Below are 15183 nucleotides of genomic sequence, written 5' to 3'. Positions count from 1 at the left end.
TAAATTGCAAATAACCTGAACAGACAATCAGACAAACACAATCAGTATAGACAATATCAAATAAACTGAAACAGACTGACACTCGGTGAACGTGAAATGATCTCGACACGAAATTTCACTTTTGGAGCGAAATTAGAAATTTTGCAACTTGGAGCGAAATCAGTCTTTTACACGTTGGAGCGAAATCAGAACTTGATGTTTAGGAGCGAAATCAGGTTAATTCTCGAGCGAAATCAGATGTCAATCCTTTGGAGCGAAATCAGATGATTGCCAATTTGAGCGGAATCAAATTTTGGAGCGGAACCAAGTACTAATTTCGGGCGAAATTAAAACATGTTCGTTCGAGCAAAATCAGGTGTCTGTCCAATTTTTGTCATTTTTAGTCCGTATTTTGGTCTCAAACTTTCAAGGCTTTGTTATTACACTATTATATACGTTCGGTGAAATTTTCATTCCATTTTGACCGTAGGAACTTGTCCAAATTGAAAAAGAAGGTGTAAAAGTCAGAATAAAGATGATATCAAGCTAAACTCTTCTTCCTGTGCTCTGATACCACTTGTAGGATCGTTGTTTGACCCAACTGAGTCGTTCAGAAGAGCTTTATATCCGTATCAAAGGCGGAATCAGTGAAACGGACGTGGAAACAGCCTGATACTATAATATCTGTCACATATATTGATTATAACACTGTTTACAACCTGAACAGATTTTGGCAGCACTTCGTTGCAAATCCGGAAGTCGTTACCAAATGAAATGAACAGTGCACTATTTATAGTATGGTGATTTCGCTCCAAATGATCAAACACTTTTGGGGGAAATCAGATTTCGAGCGGAATCAGGTTTCGGGCGAAATCAGAAGTTTTTGATTTTGATCGAACTGACATTCTGCCCTTTCGAGCGGAATCAGCACGTTAACCTCTAAGCTCTAGTTCTCGAACCTCGTGCACTGATAATCCTAACCTATCCTATTCTATTACATGATACAAGACGAAGTCAATAGACGTGATGCACTAACAATATCCAAATGTATTGTAGTATATCTCAAACGACTTAACATTACCATTGGGTGGATTGTTATTGCCGTTGTTGTTTGAGACATTTCCACTCGTTTCTGCATGAGAGGCTGCATACTGGGCTATAGCCGCGACGATTATTCCTTGGAGTTCCGCCTCAGTGGTAGGCATGCGCGGATCACGTCGTGGAGGCATCTTCTAAAAGATGATCATGTAGGTCAGGTCATAGTAAATAAATAATATGCGTACGTAATAACATTCATCAATCACATAACTTCACATGTTATAAAATTAAACATATAATTCAACAAAGCATGTAGTGAGAACGTTGCCATTGAGCTTCATTAATCACAACCACAATATTGTTTTACATGTTTAATAGTACATCACATATCCAAATAGATCATGGGGCTACGTCACCCCTAAAAATACAAGTTTGTCTACACATATCATATATAAAAAGGTGGGATCTCTCAAAAGTCTTCATAAACTGGCTCAATCGCGACTTTCTCACCAAAAAGATCGACCTGCATCAGACCAAAAATACCTATGCTGATGGCGGAGGAGAAGGAGGAGGATAACGAGAGAAAAGAAAGCGACGCATGTGTAACCAGTCCTCCTCTAAGGCACGACAGACGCGCAGCAAATATGCAATCTGCTGCTCAGATGTCAAGAAACGAACGTCTAAACTGGGGGAAAGCGGACGTGGGGTGTGCGGTGCTGCAAAGGGGGTCTGACAGTGACAAGGCAGACGTGGAGCTCTCTCCAACTCCTGAATACGACGGCTCAGGGTGTCCTGTTGTAGCTGCAGCGACGCAAGTATATCCTCCGTAGTGTACCCCACGTGAAATGGGTGGTACGGGTCAGACAATGGCATAACAGGGGGCGTAGTCCATAAAAATGGCTCGCTCGATGGTATGAAAGACGGTGCAGTAGGTGGTGCAACGTGAGGAAACTGTGACAGAAACGGAAATGGTGATGACAGTACGGGTGGAATAGAAACAGGCGGCTGCCTCGATGACCCCTCTCCAGGACGAGGTGGCGGTATATCCTAGAGGAACGTGATGGGGAGATCAGTACGATGGGCGTACGTGGTGTGTGGGTGAAACAATGGAATATCAGTGGGTGCACAAACCGGTGCTAATAGAGGAGTGACAGGTAGCACAAACGGTGGGTAATCATCATCATCCTCGATCCACCCATTGCGGGTGTCAGCATAACGAGGATCTATGTGAGCAGCAAAAGGTGCACGGTCAACCAATGCCGGCACGGGATCAGGTAATGGTGCATCAACAACAGGATCATCCACCAATGGTGGAGCAACAACGGGAAGGTCAGCAATGGGCATATCATCAACAAGAGGTGCAATGGCCGGTGCACCCATATCAGGTGGTGCAACGGCTGGGGCATCATCAAGAACGTGGGGCTCGGGGTCAACAAGATCCATATCAAAATCAGCAGGAATGTCAAACAACGGATCAATGGGAGCCACCGGCGCCTCTAAGGGCTGGTCCATATGAATAAACTCGATGTCATGGTAAGGATCGAAATCAGGGGGAAAAACTGGATCAAAATCGTCATCGATCTCGTGGTCAAACTCAAACTCTTGTGACGGACCAGGTGCAGCGGACATCGCTATGTCGGGGTCGGCGTCAGGAGAGTGATGCTGCACACCCTTGTCGTGCAGAGACACAGATGCCACAGACTCCAACGAATCTGGGACAGGTGAACCAAGAGAAGCCTCCTCTACAGGTGCCTCAGCAATAGGAAGGATAACGTCAGCATCAATCGGGGCCCCACCCTCATAGTCGTCCTCAGGCAGATCCTCCTCGAACAGATCAACGTCGGATACGACATCGAGTGGTACATCCGCCACGGGAAAAGCAGCAAGCGGAACGGGAGCATGGATCACCGCAAGAGGTAGATCCCCAGCAGGAATGCCATCAGCAGGCTGTATCTGAACTCCGATGTCTGGCAGAGCGAATGGCTGGAAATTATCGTCGTCCGTGCTCGTGGTGTCTGATGTGTATACGTCTCCCTCTGATGGTATATCGTTGTCTGACACAACCGCCATGGGGTCTACTGTGTCTGATACTCCTGTGTCTGAAGAAGAAACCATGGTGTCTGTAACACAACCACACATATGCACAAGTATCAACATGATATCAAATAAACATGTAAGTCACAATAAAGCAAGTAATTCTCCTAGTCTAGGGAGACTACCCTCCCAGTCTCTCATACTGAACTTCATAGCCTCTCAGACTACTCCCTGGTCTCTAAGACCAACCTCCCAGCCTCTAAGACTAAACCTCCCCAATCTCTAAGATTGAACCCTTCAGTCTCTAAGACTGAACTTCCCCAGCCTCTAAGGCTGAACCTCCCCAGCCTCTAAGGCTGAACTTCCCCAATCTCTAAGACTGAAATATAATTTTTGAAAAAAAAGTGTATTTGTGCCTTTTTGTTTGTAAAAATGTTTTGTATCTTGGATCTGGACGTTTTAGTGTATGCAATGTAAAAATGTTTTTGTGAGAGCCCTAGTGATCATAGTCTAGACTCGAGAAAGAATCCTATTTCGCTATGATCGATGTTCTGATACCAAGATGTCACACCCTGGCTTTTGCGGAAGCGTGGGTTTATTTGGTGTGACTTCTTAATACCATAGCATAATCACAACAATACTATATGAAAATAAAACACATGATAGTCATCCATTCATTAAGTTTTAAAAGTTACAACAACAACATTGTTTTAAAAAGTCGACACATAAAAAGAAATACAACCATGACATAACGAAAACATGTTCATACGACACAACAAAAGACTTGACTAAAAATACGGTTTAAGACTTGTAAATTTGTTACCGGGCTTCGGCTGTAAGACACAGTCACCTCTATGGGCCGCCCCGGCCTCACGGATGTGGGCTCGCTACACCCAAATAGATCTATCACTCTTGTGTCCCTCGGTCCTAACAACGAGGATTAATGGCCTTAAGTGTTGTACCCACCCCTCACATGATCTAGTAGTAAAACCCTCCTTACGCTAACCATACCATGTAAATAAATGTTTGTAATAGTTGTCGCATGTATTTCACCCCCGAAGTATAAAACTGAAAACAGTAAAGAGAAAAAGGGGACATGAACTCACTGAAGTGCGTCTCCTAAAATAGTCGTCAATCCCAACTCAATCTGCTACACGACGACCTACACGTACTAATGCCTATTAGACGGATGGGCCGTGCCTTGGCTTAGGGTTTAACTTTTTGGAAAAATAGTTAGGCAACTATTTCGTATTCACACTTCTTAATTATTTTATAAGCGTATTTCCTTCCCAAGGATGGGGGTATTTATACATGTGCACTTTATAATTCCGAAAAATATATTTTAAGTCCCACTTAGAAAATATATTTAATTACTTGTCGAAAACATCTTAATTCCAAAATATACATATTTTTCCCAAAAATATTATATTTTACTTCATAAACTTTCCAAAATAATATTTTACCAAAATATACGTATAAGAGTATTTTTCTGAAATATACATAAGTTACGTTTTAGCGTTTCGTGTTGTAATAATAAATGCGTAACTTAAATATTTATTTCGTGAGAGTTCTTGGTATTATTTTGGAGTCGTAATTTCATGGTATATATTAGTTATATTATTTTACCCTAAAAATAATATAACTAGTTCACAAAATGATCAAGTAATCACACAAGCGTTTTAGTATAAAATACATATTCTACATATATATTTATCAAATTTTATTTACGAAAATCAACCTCCGACACTTAGTATTTTTGTAATAAAAATCATGGCGAAGTTTATTTTGAAAACCAAGTTAAAAATATATTTGTAACACTTGTTAGAAAAATATTTGCTAAGTGTTGAGATTTTAGAAAAATTTCGCCAGAGTTTCCTTTGTAAATGGAGGCGTCCATGCTTACTAGCATATCATTTTCTTTTGTAAAATCATTCAAACAATTATCAATCATCATCATACAATTTCTAATTACCAAACTTGACAAAAATAAGCATAAACCATGAACTTATGAAGTTGAAAGATTTATAAAAGCATGTAGTAACTTACTAGCATACTTAGTAAGTCTTGTTACCTTTAAAAAATGTGATTGGTTCTTTAAAAACTTTATTTTTAAAGAGTTTGTATTTTCACAACTTCTAGTCATAATTTCTAAAAATATTTCTTTGTGAAATTTTCTTCTTACACAAGTGTTTCTACACTTGTTTACCCACTAAAAGTGTGATTAGTTTATGTAAGATCCATGTTTTGTCAAAATTTATACCTTTCACTTGGTTCTTTCGAAAAACCACTCATAGATCTTTAGATCTATGAGATTATAACCCACTTTGATCTTTATTTTTCAAGAAAACATGTATTTAATCAAGTTCATAGTTTACGTGTGGATGATTCCATCATCCACAACATTTCTAACTTTCACATCTTGCTAGTTCATGTTCTTAAACATGATCTAGCAAGTCCATGTGATGAACCATAACATTTTTACTAACAAACAACATTCAACAAGCATAACAACACAAGAACAACATGATTTCATCATTACTTTAACCATTCTTCATCACTTTATTAGTTCATGTTCAAGACTTGATTATGTTCTTTAGAGTTCTTAATATTTCACCATTCTTTTTACTATTAACCAACAAAAATATGAAGAGTATGAAGATCTAAGGCACTTACTACTAGCACAAGGCTAGGGGAGTTCAAGGGTATAAAAGTGATGGATAAAAGAAAACGAGAGCGGTCCTTGAGCTTCCGAACACACCAAGCTTACTTGTATGGCCTCTAGCACCTTTGGATGTATGTAGAATGCTTGAAGGTGGTGATGGTGGGCATGGTGGTGGCGGCCGAACACAAGAGAGAAGGAGGAGGAGAGAGTTGTTTAATGTTTGAGAATGAAATGAAATGTTCATAACCTATGTGCCTTTTTTATAAACCAAGTTCATGTTTAACCATCATATATTATGTTCTTTTAACCACTAACAATCTAAATAAAATATTGAAAAGAATTGTGGGGGGTGTCCCCACCCACATAACTGGTTCAAAGGGGGGGGGGTGTATGGGGTTGGGTTTCAATGTTACGGTAACTAATTAGTTAGTATTTAAATGTTAAGTTAGTAGTTTAAGGTGTGTTGTTAATTATATAATGTGTTAGGGTGTTCGGGGATCCTAACTAGCTCAGAAAAGCAAAAACAATGTGTTTGACAATATTTTTGTGTTCCGGGTAAAGTCTGGTTGTTCGGTTGGGTGTTGTCCGTTAAAGTGCTAAATTAATCCATAAAGTGTCTTTTATATTACTTTTAGTGACACATTTAATTCCCAACACTTTGGAAAGTATCTAGAACTATTTTGCCAAGTTTTTGCACTTTACTAGCTTAGTTAAATGCTGAATTTTAGTTATTTAGTGCAGAATTCTGCATTTAAAGTATGTTTTAGGCACTTCCGGGCACTATAACTATCACCTAGTGACGCAGTTTTATGGTCCTCACTTCCCTACACTCCCTACTAGTGTACTATTCTATTTCTGGCTCATACTGGCCTCAAAAACATTGTCTGTCTAGGTGCTGGCATTGTCAGCATGTCTCTGGGTTATCCGCTCACTGTGCTAACTGTGCTTTTGTGCATCAATTTTGTCACTAATGTTTGTGTGTAATAAATAGAGTGACAGTATAAAATGTGATGCATGTGTATGTATTTAACAGAAAACAGAAAGCAGTTTAATCACAGTGGTAATCAAGCACAGTCATTAAGCACAAATTAAATATTAATTAATTGTGAAGCTTCCGGGATCAATCTTCTTTTGGGGAAGTTTATTGAGCATGAGGGCGGAGCATTCTTCGCCTAAGTTAACTAATTGCAATGATTCAATTTTCCTTTTATGAGTGAGAAAGTCCCCCATGAATTTTGAATATTTAGGCATTTGGGTTAGGACGTCAATGAAAGGAATGTTGACATGCAATTGTTTTAGTAGACTTTCGAATTTTGCGAATTGCTCATTGGTCTTCTGGTGGATTAACCTACCGGGGTACGGAACCCGAGGAGCCTTGGTAAGCTCTGGTGAGGGAGGAGAACCCTTTTCTTGTTGGGGCGGTGTAGCGGTCTCCTCAGTAGGCGGCGGGTTTTCCGCAGGACCCACGGTACGGTTCCGTAGTGTTATGAGATGAACTTGTGCCTTTGGGTTTGTTTCGGTATTACTTGGTAACGCGCCTTGTGGTCTCTCGGAGAAATTTTGGGCTAGTTGATTTATTTGTTTTTCGATGTTTTGTATACTAGCTTGTTGATTTCTAAAATTTGATTCTAATTGTAGAAACCTATCCGAGTTTTTCTTTTCAGTGTCGGAGATGAGGCGAGATATAGTATCTTCAAGCCTTTCTCGTCCACCTTATTGTTGAGAAAAATTTTGTGACTCATTCCTCGGTTGTTGAAAGTTTGTTCTTTGATTTAGGTTTTGTTGGTTACTATTATTGCCGGGTTCTCTCCAACGAAGGTTAGGGTGGTTACGCCATCCTTGGTTGTAGGTGCCCGTTGGGGGACCCGACGGCCTAGGTCTATTATCAATGTAGTTTACCGACTCTGTTTAATCATCTGTTTCTTTCATACAACTCCAATTTTCATGTGGCCCACCACACCCTTCACAAGCCATAACCGAGACTGTTTTTATCATTTCTAGCTTTTTAATTTTTGAAGAAAGGGCCTCGATTTGGGCTTGTAAAGAAGTGCTTTCATCAACCTTATGGGCGCCCGGAGCAATAGATTTATTGCCTCGGGGAGTGTGCCATTGAAAATTGGTTTGAGCAATTTCCTCAATCTGATTATATATTTCTTGCGGGCGGCGATTACCTAAAAGTCCCCCGGAGCTAGAGTCAAGTGTTTGTCTAGTATGTGGCAACAATCCATTATAGAAATTGGATACTTGTTGCCACACTGCAAGACCGTGATGAGGACACTTTCGTAATAGATCCTTGAATCTTTCCCAAGTTTCATATAAGGATTCCCCCTCGTCTTGCGAGTATGTATTAATTTCAGTCATTAATTTAGCCGTTTTAGCGGGAGGGAAATACTTATATAGAAATTTTTGGGCTAGTTCATCCCAGGTGTTTACCGAACCAACTGGGAGGGTGTTAAGCCAAGCTTTTGCTCGGTCTTTTAGTGAAAATGGAAACATTCGAAGGCGAATGGCGTCATTTGATGCTCCATTGATCCGAAAGGTATAACATATTTCTAAGAAATTAGTAATATGTAGATGGGGATCCTCGTCCGCAAGCCCATGAAAGTTTGCAGAGTTTTGAAGCATCTGTATCAAATGTGGCCGAAGTTCGAAGTTATTGGCTTCGACATTCGGTGCATTGATAGCGGCGCCAAGGTTACCTACGGTGGGTCGTAGGTAATCCATGAGGGTACGCTGGTCCGCCATTGGAAGTGGGTCCCCCGAAACCTTCTCTTGGTTTTTAGCTTTTAGACTTTTTCTGATAAAGCGTTCGGGTTCTTCTAGGGGTTCTTTTATGTCTTTATTAGAACTGGAGCTCCTACACTACGTAGAGGTGGCGTCTGGTTCCAAGTCCTGTCACAAAAACAAAAAAGAATGCTGGTCAGAAAGTTCACCACGGCCCCGTGCTCAGTGAACACGACCCGTGGTCAGAGTTACAGTGATTGTTTTCCGGATCCCTGTTACTGGAAAGTTGGACACGGCCCCGTGTTGCACCGACACGGCCCCGTGCTCAGCCTTCTGTAACTCGAAAAATAAAAACTGCCAGTACCAATGCTGGGCACGACCCGTGTCCGACTAGGCACGGCCCGTGCTGAGCTCTGCAGAAGCTGAAAAATTAAGAAAATCCTAAAAATTAAAAAGAAAATAAAAAAAATGATTAGGCCGTTGATTCCTAACTTTCTTAAAATCCTTGTGTCTCCGGCAACGGCAACGGCGCCAAAAACTTGATGCGTGTTAGTGTGTATATGTTTTAGGTTTATATTTTAAGCCCTTTTTACACTTTTAGCCAAGTTTTAAATTTATAAAACACGATGTTTACTAACACTAAACACACATATGGGCAAGTGCACCCATCGTGGACGTAGTATAGTGTTGGTAAGATACCGAGGTCGTCCAAGGACACAAGAGCTTTTAGTACCGGTTTATCCTCAACGTCTAATCAAACCACAATGTTAGAAAAAGATTTTTAAACTAAGAAAATAAAACTAACTAAAATGCTGAAAATAAAAATAAAAATAAAAATAAAAACAGATAGACAAGATGAATCACTTGGATCCGACTCGTGTGTTAGTGTATCCTTTGATTATTTTCGCACTTTTGCACTTGTTTAAGAGATTATCTTAGTTATTGTAGTAGGCCCCTCTTTTGAAGGCGACGTTACCCTCAACCCAGTAGTTTGAGTCAGCAAGGATACAATCCTAAAGGGTCGGATTATTGAAAGATAATTAATTAAGTTATTAATGCATAATGTGGTAGGCCCCTCTTTTGAAGGCGACGTTACCCTCAGCTAAGTAGTCTGAGTCAGGAGGGATACATTCCTAAATAGCTGGGTTAAAGTTTTAATAGTAGTTAACTTATGAGGGGATCAAAGAGTTTGGACCCCCGCCATCCAATACCTTTGGGTATTGAAGGAGGTCCTACTAAATTTGACCCAGGTCCCTTGCAGGATCTCTAAACGCTGAACAACGGCAAGACTCTTACCAAACCGTTCCCTTAACCCCTGACCAGGTAGCCAACATACCTCCATATAGACTGTGGAGATATGAATGGTGAAAATCTTTTATTTTATGTAGACAGTAAAATAATGCCAAGACACCACGGACAAACGATAAGGAAGAATCACCTTCAACATAAGAAACTAGTAATTAAAGTCATTAATACAAAACCAATTAAAAAGTGCAAAAGATTAAAAATAAAAAGTATTACACTAAACACTTGTCTTCACCAAGTGATGTAAGAGACTTAGGCAAACATGGCCTTTGATTGTCAAGAACTCTTACGATCAATCTTGGATCCCGAGACGACTCACACACTCTATGATGGACAATGGATGATGGTGGTTGATGATGGTGTCATGGTGGTGCTGGGTGGTGGGTGAAGTGTGAGAGAGGTGGTGTGCCAAGGGATGAGTTGAAATGTCTCCAAGCACTCCTATTTATAGGCTGAACAGAAGCTCGGGCACGGCCCCGTGCCCGCTGGGCACGGCCCCGTGTCCATCCTTGTCTCTCTCCTCATTAATTGTAATTCACAATTACAATAAATGCGCCTGCAAGAGTCTGACCACGCCCCCGTGTCCGCTGGGCACGGCCCCGTGGTGGGCAAAAGAAGCTTCTAAAGGTTTGTCTTTTCTGCTGCTTCTTGGGCACGGCCCCGTGCTCGCTGAGAACGGGGCGTGTTCAGTCTTCTGTGTTCTTGGTTTTGCTTGGGATGATGCTGTTGAGGGGTCGGGCATTCCACTTTTGTTCCTTTTCTTGTATTTATGTTAGATTTTGCTGTCTTTTTGCTTCTTTTGTTAATTTGAGCTCATTTAATCCTGAAAATACAAAAGGAAGACAAAAACACACTTTTTCCAACATTAGTACTAACAAAGGTTAGTTTTATGCCATATTTGATATAATTTATATGTTGCATTTTGCGCATATCAAATACCCCCACACTTGAATCTTTGCTTGTCCTCAACCAAAACTCTTTATAATGTGGCTTTATTCACTCCCAAATGGAATGGGTAGAAGAGAAGGTTTTTGGGCTTGTCATAGAGTGTCGGGATTTCCAAGATTCTTTATTGGGGTTTTATTTTTATTTATTTACAATTCTATTCGGCATGATTTATTAAGAACATTCTTTAAGATAAATTACTTATTTGGGCATAACATACCTTTTTTTTAAAAATCTCATATATATACAAGTTCACATACCTCACGGGAGATCACTCAACACTCGGCCGAAGGTGTATTTTTAGTGAATCACTCGAGAGCGGCATGGAACTTACTTCTACCATAAGCTTGCCAAGCAATCAATCCTCCTCCTTTTTAACTATATACCTTTGTAAATATCAAGAGGACTTTATGGGTTTTTTGGCTTGGGCTAAAGGTGGGTGGTTGGGTTAGTGGTTAGTAAAAAGGGCGAAAGGCGTAACAAACGTTGGTTTGAAAGACTTTTTATTTTTCCCATTTTTATTTTATTTCGATGGGTTGTTCAAACAAAGATATTTGATAAACTTTGTTTTTTTTTGGGAAGTCATAAGAGAACCGAACGTTATTACTAAAAAATAAAAATAAAAAAGGTTTAGGTGGGTAAAAAGGGTTGTTTTGGGTTAAGAAATGAAAAGGTTTAGGCTCAAAGGGGTTAACTAGGGGGATTTTGGGTAGGTGGTAAAAAAAAAAGAAAAATAATGGTGTAGAATGAAAAAGGGTTAGTCCTAATGCCTCCATCATTTACTTACTCGGGTTTAAGTTGGTAAGGACCGGGAATGTATTGTTGTGGCAAGTTCTAGAGTCGTATGAACCAAGCGGCTATTCACACAAGAAATGAAAAATGAGCATTTAGTGTAAAGATATATATATTTGTATGCTCGTTAAAGGCTCAAAACTCACTTTTGTGGGAAAAGGGTTTTTTATGTGATCAAGTATATATAATCGTATTTTTACTAAGTTTGTCATGCCTTTTCATAATTTTCTTATGTTGGTTCTTTTTATCACGACGCTATCGGTTGTAAATTTGTAAAAATATAACCTTATTAAGACTTGAATTCCCAACTTAAACTTAGAAAAGTAAAAAAATGAAAATTTTTGGAAAAAATTTGGGGTGATTAGCGGTTCCAATAGAGTTTTGTGTAAGGCTTATTATTAGGACTTGCAAAATTCAAGGTTTTAGCATCCCCCCAACACTTAAATTACACATTGTCCTCAATGTGTCCCAAAAATAAGTTTTTAGGCTGATTGAATGTGTAAAATGGTGTTAAACGCATAATTTTATGTTACTGGCAGTCTGGACACGGCCCCGTGGGGACCGGGCACGGCCCCGTGTTCAGGTGCCAGTGACAAAAATTTAAGAAAAGAAACAGAAGCCTGGGCACGGGGGCGTGTTCAGTGAACACGTCCCCGTGTCCAGTTACCTGAACTGGGCGATTTGCTGCATATTGTGCAGCACGGGGTCGTGTCGGGTGGACACGGCCCGTGCTGAGCCTACTGTAAAGGGAGATTGTTGTCGGATTGCTCTGTTTTAGTGCATGGGGCTATGTTTCTCGTTTCCCTTGTTATCCTTCACCATCCAGAGTGTGTTTTATTTCTGCAAATTAAAATTAAACTAAAAGATTAAACTAAACTAAGGATAGTTCCGCGGAATGCCTCCGTGGTGCGCCACGTTTATAAGGGTCCTTGGCTAGACCTAAGGTGAGGTTATATGTTTTCCGAGCGGGATGTTTTGCATCCCATGTTGCACCGTCGGAGAGCATCATCCAAACTCGAATCAATAACCTTCATGTAATTGACCGGGTCATCGTCCTCTATTCTCTTCCCAACCCCGAACTTCACTTCTTCATCGCCATATTTTAAAGTGAGCGTTCCGTCATTCATATCTACCACTGCTTGTGCGGTGGCTAGAAATGGTCTCCCTAGTATGAGGGGGACTTCGGTGTCCTCTTCCATATCAAGGATGACAAAGTCGGCCGGGTAGACGAAATTATCAACTTTGACTAGCAGATTTTCAGCGACACCTTGCGGGAATTTGACGGATCGATCAGCAAGCTGTAAACTCATCTTTGTAGGACTCGTCTTGCCTATGCCGAGTCTTTTGAATTGATGCTGGCATGAGGTTGATGCAAGCACCAAGGTCGGCTAGCGCATTTCGAATGGGGGAGTCCCCAATTGAGCAAGGAATTGTGAAGCTTCCGGGATTAATCTTCTTTTAGGGAAGTTTATTGAGCACGAGGGCGGAGCATTCTTCGCCTAAGTTAAATAATTGCAATGATTCATTTTTCCTTTTATGAGTGAGAAAGTCCCTCATGAATTTTGAATATTTAGGCATTTGGGTTAGGACGTCAATGAAAGGAATGTTGACATGCAATTGTTTTAGTAGACTTTCGAATTTTGCGAATTGCTCATTGGTCTTCTGGCGGATTAACCTACCGGGGTACGGAACCCGAGGAGCCTTGGTAGGCTCTGGTGAGGGAGGAGAACCCTTTTCTTGTTGGGGCGGTGTTGCGGTCTCCTCAGTAGGCGGCAGGCTTTCCGCAGGACCCACGGTACGGTTCCGTAGTGTTATGAGATGAACTTGTGCCTTTGGGTTTGATTCGGTATTACTTGGTAACGCGCCTTGTGGTCTCTCGGAGAAATTTTGGGCTAGTTGATTTATTTGTTTTTGATGTTTTGTATACTAGCTTGTTGATTTCTAAAATTTGATTCTAATTGTAGAAACCTATCCGAGTTTTTCTTTTCAGTGTCGGAGATGAGGCGAGATATAGTATCTTCAAGCCTTTCTCGTCCACCTTGTTGTTGAGAAAAAAATTGTGACTCATTCCTCGGTTGTTGAAAGTTTGTTCGTTGATTTAGGTTTTGTTGGTTACTACTATTGTCGGGTTCTCTTCAACCAAGGTTAGGGTGGTTACGCCATCCTAGGTTGTAGGTGCCCGTTGGGGGACCCGACAGCCTAGGTCTATTATCAATGTAGTTTACCGACTCTGTTTGATCATCTGTTTCTTTCAAACAACTCCAATTTTCATGTGGCCCACCACACCCTTCACAAGCCATAACCGAGACTGTTTTTGTCATTTCTAGCTTTTTAATTTTTGAAGAAAGGGCCTCGATTTGGGCTTGTAAAGAAGTGCTTTCATCAACCTTATGGGCGCCCGGGGCAATAGATTTATTGCCTCGGGGAGTGTGCCATTGAAAATTGTTTTGAGCAATTTCCTCAATCTGATTATATATTTCTTGCGGGCGGCGATTACCTAAAAGTCCCCCGGAGCTAGAGTCAAGTGTTTGTCTAGTATGTGGCAACAATCCGTTATAGAAAGTGGATACTTGTTGCCACACTGCAAGACCGTGATGAGGACACTTTCGTAATAGCTCCTTGAATCTTTCCCAAGTTTCATATAAGGATTCCCCCTCGTCTTGCGAGTATGTATTAATTTCAGTCATTAATTTAGCCGTTTTAGCGGGAGGGAAATACTTATATAGAAATTTTTGGGCTAGTTCATCCCAGGTGTTTACCGAACCAACTGGGAGGGTGTTAAGCCAATCTTTTGCTCGGTCTTTTAGTGAAAATGGAAACATTCGAAGGCGAATGGCGTCATTTGATGCTCCATTGATCTGAAAGGTATCACATATTTCTAAGAAATTAGTAATATGTAGATGGGGATCCTCGTCCGCAAGCCCATGAAAGGTTGCAGAGTTTTGAAGCATCTGTATCAAATGTGGCCGAAGTTCGAAGTTATTGGCTTCGACATTCGGTGCATTGATAGCGGCGCCAAGGTTACCTACGGTGGGTCGTAGGTAATCCATGAGGGTACGCTGGTCCGCCATTGGAAGTGGGTCCCCCGAAACCTTCTCTTGGTTTTTAGATTTTAGTCTTTTTCTGAGAAAGCGTTCGGGTTCTTCGAGGGTTTCTTTTATGTCTTTATTAGAACTGGAGCTCATACACTACGTAGAGGTGGCGTCTGGTTCCAAGTCCTGTCACAAAAACAAAAAAGAATGCTGGTAAGAAAGTTCACCACGGCCCCGTGCTCAGTGAACAAGGCCCGTGGTCGGAGTTACAGTGATTGTTTTCCGGATCCCTGTTACTGGAAAGTTGGACACGGCCCCGTGTTGCACCGACACGGCCCCGTGCTCAGCCTTCTGTAACTCGGAAAATAAAAACTGCCAGTACCAATGCTGGGCATGGCTCGTGTCCGACCAGGCACGGCCCGTGCTGAGCTCTGCAGAAGCTAAAAAATTAAGAAAATCCTAAAAATTAAAAAGAATATAAAAAAATGATTAGGCCGTTGATTCCTAACTTTCTTAAAATCCTTGTGTCCCCGGCAACGGCGCCAAAAACTTGCGTGTTAGTGTGTATATGTTTTAGGTTTATATTTTAAGCCCTTTTTACACTTTTAGCCAAGTTTTAAATTCATAAAACACGATATTTACTAACACTAAACACACATATGGGCAAGTGCA

The 15183-nt window shown here is 40.8% G+C and overlaps 2 non-coding genes across 2 annotated transcripts; both read left to right on the top strand.

Moving 5' to 3' along the window:
- The first annotated feature begins 7973 nt into the window (after positions 1–7973).
- LOC118491940 lies at positions 7974–8080 on the top strand. Its single transcript, XR_004892385.1, has one exon. It is a non-coding gene; the product is annotated as a small nucleolar RNA R71 (small nucleolar RNA).
- A 5985-nt stretch (positions 8081–14065) lies between these two features.
- Positions 14066–14172, top strand: LOC118491983. Its single transcript, XR_004892427.1, has one exon. It is a non-coding gene; the product is annotated as a small nucleolar RNA R71 (small nucleolar RNA).
- The last annotated feature ends 1011 nt before the right edge of the window (positions 14173–15183 follow it).

This window comes from Helianthus annuus, chromosome 4, assembly GCF_002127325.2.
Source record: "Helianthus annuus cultivar XRQ/B chromosome 4, HanXRQr2.0-SUNRISE, whole genome shotgun sequence".
In the NCBI taxonomy this organism is placed as follows: Eukaryota; Viridiplantae; Streptophyta; class Magnoliopsida; order Asterales; family Asteraceae; genus Helianthus; species Helianthus annuus.
This window is presented reverse-complemented; position numbering and strand designations above follow the sequence as displayed.